Raw genomic sequence first — 15,196 nt, 5'->3', positions numbered from 1 at the left:
TGACGACTTCCAAATCCATATGGTTGGTGCAAGCCCCTCTCCTGAGCTCCATAGCCATATATCCAATTGCTACTGGGCATCTCCACTTCCCCATGTATCTCCCTCAGGCGCCTCAAATTTCACCATGTCTAAAAATGAACTCTTAATTTTTCCTCCTCCCACCCCCAAGCCAATTACCCTCCCAGATCCTCTTTCAAGGCTAATGGACTCACCATGCACCCAGCCAGGAATTCTGTAAGCACCTTCAACTGTTTCTTTCTCCCATCTACCACAAATAATAAAGAAAGTCGCCAGGCCCTATCAGTTCTCACTCCCAGGTGTCTTTTGAGTCCATGTGTTCCAGAGTAGGTGTTCAGGAGGGCTCCATCATCTCCTACCCACACTAACCCCAAGGGTTTGCATGTAAATCTACTTTCCGGTAGCTGCCAGGGTGACCTTCATGAACACATACTTGACCAGGTTACTAGTCACTTGCTCTAAAAACCTTCCATGGCTCTGACCATTGCCAAGGCAAAGTCCCTAATTCCTAAGGCTGGCCTGGCAGGTGTGGTCTTTCTGGTTCTGATCCCTTTTACCCCTTCTGCCACACTTTCCATTCAGTAGCACATCCTTCATGTCCTGCCCTATCGGTGGTTCCTTTCTACATCATGCTGTTTAAAAATCCCTGAGCCTTTGGACATGTTACCCATTCACCTCCAGCTTAAAAACAAGAGTGGCTCAAGGTGGAGGTCTGTGTGCAGACTGCAAAGGAACAGAGAGAGGCACCTTGTAGAAGGCAGCTTCTGTAAGCCTTCCAGGCTCTGAGAATGAGTCTAAGGGCCATGCCATCCCTGTGTTGGGCCCGGGAAGCAAGGACCCTGCATCCTGCCTTCTGTATTTCTTCTTAGGATCAAGTATTCGAAGATGGCCAGGGAGGGGGGCTTGGTGACAAAGAATTTCTTCTCCAGAGGGGGAGTGAGCAGGATCTTGCAGGACACCACCTTAGACCAGGAAGCCACAGGGTCCCAATCCCCCGACCCCACCAGCTCTGCCCAACACACACAGAGACCGTGTCCCCAGGGCTCTCTCTTAAAAGCAGCTTTTGATTGCAGGGCACCCTGAGTTGCGTTCCACAAAGTTGGCTCTCCTGGAAGCCAAGTCTGGCCTTTCTACATGGATCTATAAAGGGGCAATTTGGCTGAATCCCCAGCTACTGCTTGTAGGACTTTAAGCAAGTCCTTCCAGATCTGGATGGAGCTGAGGGGCTGCAGGGGAGGGGAGAGCTTCTCTCCCACAGAGGTGAGGATGAGAGGCTGTGGTGGAGTCATATGGAGTGCCCCAATGACAGAAGGGAAACCAAAGTACGACCAGCATGTTAGGCAGATCCATGTCTTGGTCAGTTTCAGATAGCTCTATGCTGCTGGCTACACTCAGGCAGGGAAGAAAGACCATCTGATGCTGGGACAGTGTCTGCAGAAGGAAGAGAGTAATCTCTGGAATCAGACAGACCTGAATTTAAATACCAGCTCTGACACTTACGAGTTATGTGACCTTGAATATCAATATCCTCATTCAAAAACAGGTAATAATGCTTGCCTCACAGGGATGATGTGAAGATTAAGTGAGATAACATCTGGAGAGTTCTTAGTATGCTGGTTTAGAGAATAGGTCTTGATAATTGGTAATCTCCTTCTCTGTGTTTCCCTGCACCTCTCTGTTCCTAGATGACTAAAACATGGGATGTTACAATTGGCAGGGTTAGAGATGATGGAAGTCTTCCTATCGGTCTGGAAGGGCAACACATGGATGAGGGAGCGCATCACAGATGCTGGGGTGACCCGGGGTACAAAGAGCTGCTCATGGGCCGACTGGAGAATGCCCGAAGCCTGAGCTTGGGCAGAGAGTCGTGATGCTGCCAGAGCAGGGCCCTGACTTTGTCGAGTTCTGGGCCCTGCACAGAAGCAGATTCAGAGCCAGACATCATCCTTTCACCCAAAATAAGTTTGGAAGAACACTGGCCCTGTACAAGACGTTCTTTATTCTTTCCTCCCTCCCTTCTGGCCATTTCTTCTTTCCCTGGCTATCAGCCATTCTGGGGTAGGTGCAGCATTCCACAATGAACTCAACTAATTCTTTCAGAGAAGTACTTCTGAATGAGACACCCACACAAACAAATGATTTGACAGTTTGGGGTATGTGTGTGTGAGTGAGTGTGTGTGTGGTGGGGATGTGGAGAGAGGGGGAAGGGAAGTGAAACCTGTCAAATCAGAAGGGAAGATCTTTGGATACTGACTCGTTTCAGCCCCATGCTTTTCACCCTGTATTATACTGTGGACTAGAAGTCTATCTGAATTCTCCCCATGTGGACCTCAGAAGTGAGAGCTAGAAGAAGGGGATTGGAGAAAGAACAACCTAGAAGCAGCCTGCTGCTGTTGGGTTGGGGCGAAAGGAGTCACTGAGGCTGGCACTGCCTGTGTGACCCTCCTCTGCCCGCCCCTCACAGTTGGGACCCCAGAGTCCTGGCCCTGTCCCCTTATGGACTACAGTCTTGTGCTGCATATTGACATTTCGGTCAATGATGGACCATATATACGACGATGATCCTTTAAGATCATAATGGAGCTGAAAAATTCCTACCACCTAGTGGCATTGTGGCAGTCATAAGTTGCAGGAAAGCCTAGCATATACAATTATGTACAGCACATAATTGATAATGATGCCAAATGACTAGGTTATTGGTTTATGTACTTACTATATTTTTTATTGTTATTTTAGAGTGTACTCCTTCTACTTATTAAAAAAAAGCTAACTGTAAAACAGCCTCAGGGAGGACCTTCAGGAGGGATTCCAGAAGAAGGCGTTGTCATCATAGGAGACGACAGCTCTATGCATGCTATTGCCCCTGAAGACCTCACAGTGGGATAAGATAAGGAGGTGGAAGACAGTGGTATGGATGATCCTGACCCTGGGTAGGCCTAGGCTGATGTGTGCCTTTGTGTCTTAGTCTTTAACAAAATAAGTTTAAAAAGTAAAAAAGTGAATGTCAAAAACAGAAAAAATCTTATAGAATAAGGATATAAAGCAAGAAAATATTTTTGTACAGCTGTACTATGTGTGTGTTTTAAGGTTAAGTGTTATTACAAAAGAGTCAAAAGGTTAAAAAATTAAGTCTATAAAGTAAAAAGTTATAGTAACTGGCCGGGCGCAGTGGCTCATGCCTGTAATCCCAGCACTTTGGGAGGCTGAGGCAGGCGGATCACCTGAGGTCGGGAGTTTGAGACCAGACTGAGCAACATGAGGAAACCCTGTCTCTACTAAAAATACAAAATTAGCCAGGCTTGGTGGTGCATGCCTGTAATCCCAGCTACTCGGGAGGCTGAGGCAGGAGAATCGCTTGAACCCGGGAGACAGAGGTTGCAGTGAACCGAGATTGCACCATTGCACTCCAACCTGGGCAACAAGAGTGGAACTCCGTCTCAAAAAAAAAAAAAAAAAAAAAGTTATAGTAACTAAGGTTAATTTATAATTCAAGAAGAAAACAATTTTTAAATGAATTTAGTGTAGCCTAAGTGCATACTGTGTTTCTAGTCTATGGTAGTGTACAGTAATGTCCTAGGCCTTCACATTCACTCACCACTCACTGAACTCACCCAGAGCAACTTCTAGTCCTGCCAGCTCCATTCATGGTAAATACCCTATATGGCGTACCATTTTTAATCTTTTCTATCATATTTTTACCATCCCATTTTTATGTTTAGATACACAAGTACTTACCATTGTGTTACAATCGCCCATGGTGTTCAGGACCCGTCACATGCAGTACAGGTTTGCAGCCTAGGTGTGTAGTAGGGTACATCATCTAGGTTTGTGTAAGTACACGCCATGATGTTCACACAAGGATGAAATCGTCTAATGACACATTTCTCAGAATGTATCCCCATGGTTAAACGATGCATGACTGTACGTGTGCTTGCTGGGAGAGCTCAAGGGCCCCCACAGCTATAGCTTTATAGGGTATAAAGCCTCTATGCATTTGACATGCTGTTCCCTGTGCTGGTCAAGCATGTCCACTGACAAATGCCTACCCATCCTCAAGTCTCTACTCAAAAGATGCCTCCTCAGGGAGGCCTCCCTGGTCTCCCTTAGTAAATTTAGTAGCCCCTTCTACCCTCCCACTTCCCTCTATGAACACCTCCAGGACCACAATCGCCACACTGCACTGTAACTGTTTATTCCCTCAATAAGACAATAACTATCTTGGGACAAGGGACTATCTAGCTTTTCTTAGCAAACTAATCCTTAGCATGCTGCCTGGAACACAGTAACTGTCAATAAATATCCCCAATTCTCTGTTAAAAGGAAATGCTGGTCTCAACCAGACACTAGAACAGACTGTGTTCTTTAATGATGACTGGAGGAGTGGAGGTACCTAACTGTTGCCTGAGAGTGATGTAGTATTTTAACATTGGGGTCATTAAACAGCTCTTCCCGCAATCTCCCTTGCTTTAATTTAAGCCAATTTCTGGTTTGATTCCTCATGGAATGGAGGACTGAACAGCTGCTTCCTCATCAAACATCTTTTAGCTACTGAAGACAGCAATTAAGTCACCCCTGGCCTTTGCTTCTGCAGTTCTTGCAGCCTTTTCACCGAAGATCTTGGTTTCTAAACACTTTGATCATTTTGGATGCTTTTCTGTGGACTCTCGGATTTCTATGCATCTTTTGAGAGTGTAGTGACCCAAATTCGGGTCATGGCTTCAGCAAAGGCCTGACTGATTGATGTGCAGTAAGGAGGGCCTGTGAAGATGACTTCCTTTGCTTGTCACACACGCCATTAACCAGGCTGGCCCTGGGCAAAACCCAATGGAGGATAAACATTTGGTATCTTTCCCATGTTCTTTTGTGTTTTCCTCCCTGGGGTTCTTGCCCCCATTTTAGGCACCTTTCACTCAGCTGTTCCCTCCTCCCTTTCTGTATTTGTGTACAGCAAGTACAGAAAGCTGTATTTGCATCTTAATGGGACTTTTAAGTTGTGTTATTACTTGGCTTTAAGAGCACTGATATCTATTGACTGGTTGTAGAATAAAAAGTGTGTCTATCGTTTGCAGGATTCAGAAGGAAAATAAGGGAAACACTTTAGGGTAGAGAGCTCAGGCTAGCAGCCCTAAACCCTGCCCCAGGAGCAGTCAGTGACCACGCTGAGGTACAAAAGTGGCTAGTTTAAGTCCTGGTCATGCACTTCTTGATCTGTACATCTTAAGCCAGGAAGACTAGGCCAGCAGGATGTGGGATCAGGCAGGCATGCCTAGGTCACAGCACATATGACGATGGCAGGGGACTAAGTAGCAGATTCCTATCTTCTGCTGAGGCCCTCTCAAAGCTTCCAGGAATGTCTGGTTTAGGGAGTTACTTCTCCACCTGCTCAGACCCCACCTTGACAGCTGCACAGCCCAACTGAACCCAGGAGAGCACCAGGGCACCCCAGCTAAATCTGTGTTCCTGCCAGACCGTGTCATGTTTGTTTTCCTCCATGGGTGCCATGACCTGGAAAGCAGCCGCTGTGATGCTGCACCCAACCTCATTCTTGCAGCCACTAATCGAACAGTTCAGAGGGAACTGTGCCACAAAGCAGCCCAAGGGCGACAGCAGATGCAGCCGATTAATTACAGCTGGGGAGATGCGAAGGGCTGCACTGGGGAGGCGCTGGAAGGCCCAGGGGCTTGGCAGCCTGGGGAGTGAGTGCTCAGGTGGGCTGTTCCTAGGTTCAGCCTCAGGCAGAGCCTTGTCAGGGCAGCGCTGGGGCCAACTACAGAGTAGGGGCTTATCGGGGCAGAGGAGCTTGGTGGGAGCATCACAAAGCCCAGCTCCCATTCTAGAGACCCTTTCTTCCTCTGGTTCTATCTCCGGGCTGATAGAGATAGAGGGAAAGAAGCCAGAAGCAGGGCTTCAGCTCCAAGGTATTGAAGATTCTGAGAATGATGGCTGCTGCTTTCACATTTCTTAAGTGCTTATAATGAGTAGGGAATTGTGCCAGGGGCTTTACATATTTTATCCCACTAAGCGCTCAAAACAAGCTATGAGGTGTTATTATCATTACCTTTTTTCAGATGAGAAATAGTGTCTCAGAGAGGTTAAGTAACTTGTTTAAGGTCCCACAGCGAGGGGCAGAGCCCAGCCAGGCTTATCTAATCGCTGCTTTTTGCCTTCACACAGCACTGCCCCAGGGGAGACCCCCATCCTTGGTCACCCACCATGAGAACGCATGCCCTGGCCTGCTCTTTACTTCCGTCTGCTTAGGCACTCCAGTCCCTTTCCCTTTCTTCCCATCTCTGCAGCAGGCTTAAGATGTACAGATCAAGAAGTGCACGGTCAGGACTTAAGACATGGCTAAGGCCATGCCTTGCTGCTTTCCAAGGAGCTCTGGAGTTGGTCTTGCTGGTCACTGCCTTTACTCCTGCTCTCTCTGGCTCCCTGAACTTCTCAGCATCCATCCCCACTCCTCTCTGACCTCACCCAGGCAATATCCACACTCCCCTCTTGGCCTTGCCCCTTTGTCTCTTCTTGTGCATGTCTAGTCTCCCCAAACAATGCTGGGATTGGGGACTACTGGCTTTCTTCCCATCTCTGCAGCAGGCTTGAGGAAGAGCTAGGTGCCAGCTCCTTTCTCTCCTCTGGCTCTGCAGATTGACAGTTCTATTTGTCCAAGTGAGCTCGGGAAAGAGATGAAGGATAGTCAAACACAGGGGATCTTGAGTCAGGTAGCTAGCTGCAGGTCAAATTCCAGTTCCAAAACTTATTCTCAGTGTCACTTCAAGAAAGTTATCAGACCTCATAGTGCTTCAGTGTCTTCATTTGTAAAACGGGTCTAACGACAATACTAATTTCTATTTCAAAACAGTTGTTTTGAGGTCGAAATGAGATGACATATGGGAAATGCTGAGCTAAGTGCAAGCTAAGCATTCAGTGAAAGTTAGCTATGATTTTTCTCATGACTATTTTATGATGAAGAAATCCAGGGGGAAGCTGGGTCCAAAGGAAAAGTAGCTTTGTTTTCACGAGCGTCCTATGCAGGTGGAGCCTCTGGGTACTGTTCTTGGTGGGGACTCAGGGCAGGGGCAGACAGGCTGACTTGAGAAGGGGAGGTGGTTGGTGTGGACATTGCCCAGGGTGGTATTGGCTGCCCCTCTGATGGGCCTGCGCAGCTCTCACCATGGTTTCCAGCAGGTGATCAGTCCCCTACACTGGATTTGTAAAAGCCTAATGTGATGCGAAGGGCCGTGTCATAATGTCAGAGCCTCCCAGAAGGAGAAGAGGTGCCGAAGAAGCCACTCCAGAATGGTCTCAGTCCCATCAGCATCCTCAGCAGACGTTCATACTCTGTATTAAAAGCTTTTGTGTCTGAGTTGGGATTTCAGGAGGGTTCTGCCCTGAGGAGTCCCCTAATCAGGACCAACCAGTGAGGACAAGTCGAGGATGTGTTGACAGCTTCTCCTGTCTTTCCTAATCCTCTCACTCCTTTGACTTCACAGGGCAGTGATGCCAACTTTGTGGCTGCACATTTTCATTCCCTCCTGGCTTCTAAAGACACCTGGATGCTGGGTCTGAGAAAGCAAATTGTGGCATTCTTTTCCACTTGGAGTGTATGTGTGTGTGTCTGTGTGTGTGCGCCTGTGTCTGCACTCTTCACAGTAGGCTAGAGCCCAGCTGACGAGCTCTGTAGGAATCTATGGCATTGGCGGTGCCAGCTCTCCTGCCCGGCGTGAATCCTTGCTGGCTCTGTCTTAGCTGATAGTACATTCAAAACCTAATTGTTATCTCAGCAGAGTAACTCCATTATTCATCCTGACACCATCCCCCGTTAGCTGTTTGTTGCAGTGATGTTATATTAATGAGGCCTGCAAATAAGTGAACGAAAGATCAGAGTGCTGGCTTGTTTCTCAGGAAAGCTGGCTGACTTATTTATTTGTGGGGAACTTTGCAGTGAGTCACTCTGGTCCTGGGCAGGTGGCTTTTGGCCTTTCCTGCAGAGATTTGGTGCAGCCTTGCAGATAAATACTTGTAAATGTCCCAGTTTCCCAAACAGTTTCACAAATGCATTTGCATCTGAGAGAATCCAGGCAAAACCAATCTACTTTAAATTATTTGTGCAAGTGGAGAACAGGAGCCAGCAGGAGTGATGGATCATCTCAAACTATTAAGGTATCAAGAATTATTTGAGCTTGGTTTTGGAGGCCAGTGTACATGGTTTTCTATAATTGATTTTCTTTCTCAGTTACATGTACCTAAGATACGTAAGATAATGTTAAAGAGAACTTATATTCCCTAAGCATGGACTAGGGAGGTGTTGGAGAAGTTACTGAGGCTGAAAAATTCATAAAGTAAAAGCTACATGGTGGTCAATGGAGAAACAGCTGTAAACCTAACAGCCGCACTGCCTGGCATCAATGTGGCCTTACGGTACAATGTGCCAGGTGACTTCAGGAACACACAGGAATGTTCCTTCATATCTTAAGGGTGGTGGGTTCCTGGTCACACCAACTCTGGTGTTCATCTCCTGCATCTTAAGCCTGATTTGCCTTGGCTTCACCCTGATCTCTGTTCTCGCCTGCAAGTGTGAACTACCTGGGCCCCATTATCTGGCCTCTCCCATTAGGCTGAGATGCTTGAGAGGTCAGAACTGCCAGGCCAGGGAATCCGGCTTTCACTTTAGCTTAATGGCCATCTCATTGGTGGGCATAGCCAAAAAAACAACCCAACTGAATGTGATAGCTTCAAGAAATAACTGGGGTAGAGGTTAGAATAATGCTTCCCCCGAAAGGCAAGAAGTGACTGCCCCAAGCTCACATGCACCCCAATATTCCCTTCTTGTTTTTCCTCCCACTCATAGGAGTAAGTGTGGACCTCATTATGTTAGGAAGACAGTTAGGTGAAGGTTACTTTAAGGCTCAGTAGAAAGGGTAGCCAATGTTCCCAATTTGTCTGGCATCTCTTGGTAAGTTCCAAGAGGATTCTGATCCTGCACGCAGAGACATTTTGGGTACTCTTGGGGTGGGATGAGGTGGGGAAATGTATAGCCAAGGAATAGCCCTCCATCCCCCTCACCATGGTGTGGTGGAGGAAGTCGGCCTTCTGCTCTGCTGCTAACCAGATGTGTGTGTGACACTGGGCTAATTCTTTACTTCTCTAAGAACTGTTTCCCCAACTCTTAAGTGAAGATAATAATAGCCATCTTGCAGCGTTGTTTGAAGGAGTAGGCTCAGAGCCTGGCACATGGGAGAGTCTTGTTAAAGGGAAGCAATTATCAGGAAGACTCCCAGAATTAGAATGTTGGCTGGTCTGCTCATGTCCCTTGCCTGAGGTTAGTGTCCTCATTAACAGGAGACCTGTATCCCTGCTTCAGTCCTTCTACACAGGACACAGCTGCAGAGGGTGGAGATTAGAAGTCTGCCCTAGGCCTTTTGGAGGAAGCACAATGGCCTGCAGAGAGGTCAGTTTCCAGCCTCTTCCAGGTGGCCAGTGTTCAAGCATAGGCTGGGGCTACGCTGGAAGAGGCTGCATAACCTACCCTCTTTAACCAGGAGTCACATATACATGTGACAGACAACTTCCAAGCCCAGCATAGTTCATGGCATACAGTAGTCATTAATTAAATATTCATTTAATGAGTGAATTAACATATTTGGAATGGTGGCGTCTCCCCGCTCTGATCGGAATGCTCACTCTTATGGTTTGACTCTTTTTTTTTTTTTTTTTTTTTTGAGATGGAGTCTCGCTCTGTCGCCCAGGCTGGAGTGCAGTGGCGCAATCTCAGCTCACTGCAAGCTCCGCCTCCCAGGTTCACGCCATTCTCCTGCCTCAGCCTCTCCGAGTAGCTGGGACTACAGGCGCCCGCCACCAGGCCCGGCTAATTTTTTGTATTTTTAGTAGAGACGGGGTTTCACCGTGGTCTCGATCTCCTGACCTCGTGATCCGCCCGCCTCGGCCTCCCAAAGTGCTGGGATTACAAGCGTGAGCCACCGCGCCCAGCCGGTTTGACTCTTGTCTCCTCAAAATTCATATGGTGAAGACCTAATTCAGTACCTTAGAATGGCACCTTCTTTGGATATAGGGTCTTTAAAGAGGTAATCATATTAAAATGAGATAATTAGAGTGGGCACTAATCCAATATGACAGGGTCTTTATTTAAAAAAAAAAAAAAACAAAAAAAAACAACTAGGGAGACAGACACACACACAGAGATAGAATGCCATGTGGACGTGAAGGCAGAGGTCAGGTTGATGCTTCTACAAGCCAAGGAATGGCAAAGATTCCCAGCAACCACCAGAAGCCAGGAAAGAGACCTGGAACAGATTCCCCCTCACAGCGCTCAGAAGGAACCCACACTGCTGACACCTTGATCTTGAAGTTCAGGCCTCCAAATACATTCAGGTTGTTTAAGCCACCTGTTTGTGGTTCTTTGCTAGGGCAGCCCTAGGAAACCGATACACTCGCTTGGAGTGAAGAAGACTTCTGTTATGTGAGCTCCAAAATCCCTTTACCCTCCCTGAGTTTATCTTCCTGAGAAAATATTCAGTCTCTTCCTTTTCTGCTGGATCTTGCCTACTCATGGCTCCTTAAGAAATGTTTTTCTCTGGGCCTTCCTTTCCAGTCCGTGGCTCCTAACACCCTCCTCTTTGAGGTCCCAGCAGGTCCTGAAGCATAGGCTGGGGGAACGGAAACGTGGCGGGCCAGGCATCTCATGGGCTTTCCAATCCTCTGCACGTTTCCTGTTCCTAGGGTTGAACAGGTGACACGTGCACAGACACCCACGATGACAGCTGGAAATGGGAGCAGCTCAGGAAGCCTCCCATGGGAGACAGCATCATTATCACACCATGAGCTGGCTGAGGAGCAGACGGTGAGTCCTGAGGGGGTCCTAACCTGAAGTTTATGCAAACTGTGAAATTCAATAGCCTGTACAACTTGTTCTACATGAAGCTGCCATAAAAGATGGGTCCCTCGGGGTAGGCCTGGTTGCCATGGAGAAGATGGGGTAAGGAGGGGTTAAGGAATAACACAGCTGTTTATCTAACTATGCGTGAGCCCACTTCTTTTTCTAACGTAGAACTCCTTTGAGATCATCCCATTTGTTTCTCTGCTGTCCCAGGAAGGACAGCATCCATTCCAGCTTCCACTTATTTCCAGGACTGGAGATTCTGCCACCCCCAACTGCCATCACAGGCCATCTTAGAATCCTTCTCTTTTCATCCTTCAAGAAGGATCTTTGTAGTAAATGGCTTCTATTTACTGCACAGAGTGGCTGCACTAAGGAGGGCACCCATTCTGAAGATGAAGGCTGGGGACAAGGAGGTCTGCATCAAAGGGTATGGGCCTCATGGAAGTCCGATGATTCAGAGGTTTGGGGAAAACATCTATGCCAGCGCAAAGGGATTAGCCAAGAAAGTTGAAGTAAAGAAAGTGAGTTGGCCGGGCACGGTGGCTCATGCCTATAAATCCAGCACTTCCAGGGAAGTTGAGGCAGGTGGATCACCTGAGGTCAGGAGTTTGAGACAAGCCTGGCCAACATAGTGAAACCCTGTCTCTACTAAAAATACAAAAATTAGCTGGGCGTGGTGGCACGTGCCTGTAGTACCAGCTACTCGGGAGGCTGAGGCAGGAGAATCCCTTGAACCAGGGAGGCGGAGGTTGTAGTGGGCCAAGATCACACCACTGCACTCCAGCCTGGGTGATAGAGTGAGACTCTGCCTAAAAAAAAAAAAAAGAAAAAAGAAAAGAAAATCTCCTTAAAGGTTACTTTTAGCAAATTACATATTCTTGCCAAAAACACCATAGAAATGAGGTTGTGTCCTTCTCAGAGCATTCTACTGAAAGGTACATGAGGTTGATTTTTCCCGTTACTGGCTTTGTTTACTTTCATCAATTGGTTTAGGTAAGGTCTACCACGTTTCTTCACTGCCCAGTTACTATTGTTCGTGTCATAATTAACAAGCATCTTATGGGAAGGTAGCTTAAGGTTATGTAAATATCCTATTTCTCATCATACTTTCATCTACTAATTTTAGTGTTCATTGACCATTCTTTGCCTGAAACAATTATTACTTGTGTACTTTGCCAAATGGTGATTTCTATTTCCGTAATTCCTTCTACATTTTTTAGTTGGAATTCTAGTGTGAAGAAGAGCTTTTCTCTCTATTTATTTATTTAGAGACAGGGTCTTGGCCAGGCATGGTGACTCACGACTGTAATCCCAGCACTTTGGGAGGCCAAGGTGGGCGGATCACTTGAGGTCAGGAGTTTGAGACCAGCCTGGCCAACATGGCAAACTCCACCTCTACTAAAAATACAAAAATTAGCCAGGTGTGGTGGTGCACACCTGTTGTCCCAGCTACTCAGGAGGCTGAGGAACAAGAATTATTCGAACCCGGCAGGTGGAGGTTGCAGTTAGCCAAGATTGTGCCAATGCAGTCCAGCCTGGGAGACAGAGCGAGACCCTGTCTCAAAAAAAAAAAAAAAAAAAGTTAAAAAAGAGACAGGGTTTCGCTCTGTTGCCCAGGCTGGAGTGCAATGGCATTATCGTGGTTCGCTCTAGCCTCGGACTTCTGGAATCAAGTGATCCTCCCACCCCAGTCTCCCGAATAGCACTACAGGCATGCATCACTACACCCAGCAAAATTTAGAATTATTATTATTATTTTTTAGAGATCAGGATTCTGCTATGTTGCCCAGGCTGCTCTTGAACTCCTGGCTTCAAGCAATCCTCTCAGCTTCTGCTTCCCAAAGAACTGGGATTACAGGCATGAGCCACTGCAACTGTCCCCCCATTATTTATTTACTTGTTTGTTTCTTTTTTTCAGGAAGAACCATGGATTCTTATTCTATTGGTGAAATCCACGGTTATCATTTTTTATGTTCTTGCTCAAATTACCCAGATTCGGCTTCTGAGATCCCCTTCAAGTTGTGTCAGGTGCCCTTTTGATAGGTACCATACACGTATTTTTGGTACTTTTGCCAAAGAAATATATAACCTGAATTTGATCATGAGGAAGCATTAGAAAAATCCAAATTGAGGGACATTCTACAAAATAACTAGCGTGTACTTCTCAATAGTACCAAAGTCATAAAAGACAAAAAAAGACTGAGGACTAAAGGACTAAGGAGACATGACAATAGAATGCCACATGGGATCCTGGATTGGATACTAGACCAGAAAAAGGACATCGGTGGGACAATTGGCAGAATGTTAATAAGGCATGTATATTAGATGGTATTATTGTATCCATGCTAATTTCCTGATTTTGATAATTATACTGTGGTTATATAAGATGTTAACTTTGGAAATCTGGGTGAAGGGTATATGAAAGTTCTTTGTACTATTTTTGTACCTTTTTATACGTCTAAAATTATTTCAAGAATGAAAAGTTAAAGAAAGAGACAAATGACTTTTACAGGGAAAGGAGGATGGGGTGGGGGAAGGAGAAAATGAAAAGAAAAACATATTGAAATGAAAATAATGAAAGAAAATATTCCAGATAATCATGAATACAACATTCCAGGGCTGGATGCTCCTTCCCCCATGTCCTGTTCAGAGTGATGCCCCCCGAGTGGCTTGGGACACAGCATGGATTTGTCTCCCTCCAAAGATGCTCCTTCATTTCACAACAGCCTTGACTTGAAAAGTACCAGCAGGAGATTGGGGCCTCTGATGCCTGCTGATATGTTCACTGGGAAAATCAATTACAGCCTAATTACCTCAGGGGGTTAATTAGCTTCGTGTAGCCTGGGTGTCCTCTGTGAACAGAGCAGCCCGTCAGCCCCCGGTCAGCGAGCAGGGGCGGCTGAGGCAGAGGTTTCCCAGTGAGAAGCTTGCCTTCGGCTGGAAAGGGGCCCTAGCCAGTTGGGGAGTGGATGGTGCAGCTGCTGGGGCTGGCAGAGGCGGGTGGTGCTGATAGAAGCAAGTCTCTGCCTAATTTAAGCTCCCCCACACCGCGGGTGCCCACAGATGTAGAGACTGACAACTGCAGCAGCAAGAATTATAGAACAGTGCAAGTTCTCAGGCCAGCAGTGGCCGGAAATCACTCGAATCAGGGAGAAGGCACGGAGCCCTGAGCAGCTCAGGAAGCTAGCTGTCTGAGGGCGGAGGCTGGGGCACCGCCAGCAGCCCCTGCACACATTCTCTTCCAGAGACATAAAGACACAGGAGAAAGTCAGGAGACACCATCCTTGGTCACAATCAAGAATAAAATGGGATTGAAGTAGCTCTGTCTTTGAAAGGCAGTGTCTGCGCTCTCCTAACTCCTCTCTGCACAGATGAATGAGGGCCTGGACGCAGTAAGCGCTCTCCAGCCGACAGCCCTGCATTGCCCGGGATATGCTGTCTGTGGATGGATTGCATCTATCTGGTGTAGGAAAGGTCTGGATATTAAGGAAGGGGAAGCACCACTGCTTCTTTCATGTTACTTGGGAATATTGTAAAGAATTTAAAAATGGTTTTATAATTAACTATGAGTTCAAATACTGGCTCTGCCCCTTATCAGTGGTATAAACTTGGGCATGTCACTCGATTTCTCTGAGCCTCATTTTCTTCGTCTGTACAGTGGGGGTGAGAATACTTATTTCCCATGGTTGTTGTGAGGATTAAGTGTCATTTACGCACATTAAATAAATAATTTCTACCTCTTCAAATAACCTATCTGTAGGTTAGCAGCACCCATTCCATCTTGAGGGTTTCTTTTTAAAACTGATCTGGGGTTTTGATATAATCATAGAGATGTTCTAGAAGTTTCCCAATATTCTGTGATATAGGTGAGGACCAGAGTTGCTTTCCTTGGCCAGCAGGGAAAACGAAGCAGGGAAAAGGATGGTGCAGCAGCTTAGGGAAGAGGCAGAAAAGGAGCAGCCTCTTCCTCCTTTCTTAAACATGCAGACCACTGGGTACCTGCCTGGGCCTTTATTCCTAGCCACCATCAGGAAAGTGCAGTTAGTTTCAAAGCATGAGTGACAGTTATAGACTAGGGAGCAGTGAAGAGGGAGCACAGAACACAACCAAAGTTAAATACAGCGACTCCTCTCCCAGGCCATTTGAAACCCAAGCAACTGCATTTTCATCCACATCATCTATTCATCTTCCTTTGAAATTTGCTATTTTGGAAACATCATTTTTTCCCCAGGATAATTAACTTCCTTTTCTTTCCATTAAAATGCATGAAAAAATTGGGAC

At 46.6% G+C, this 15,196-nt stretch overlaps 1 protein-coding gene across 1 annotated transcript in view; it reads right to left on the bottom strand.

Annotated features, from left to right (window-relative positions):
- Positions 1 to 15,196, bottom strand: part of PLXNA2 (plexin A2) — a 221,995-nt gene that overhangs the window by 41,621 nt on the left and 165,178 nt on the right. The window lies entirely within an intron of this gene.

The sequence above is a fragment of the Hylobates moloch genome, unplaced genomic scaffold (assembly GCF_009828535.3).
Source record: "Hylobates moloch isolate HMO894 unplaced genomic scaffold, HMol_V3 SCAFFOLD_18, whole genome shotgun sequence".
Lineage (NCBI taxonomy): Eukaryota > Metazoa > Chordata > Mammalia > Primates > Hylobatidae > Hylobates > Hylobates moloch.
Note: the sequence above shows the minus strand (reverse complement) of the source record. Positions and strands in the feature narration are given on the sequence as shown.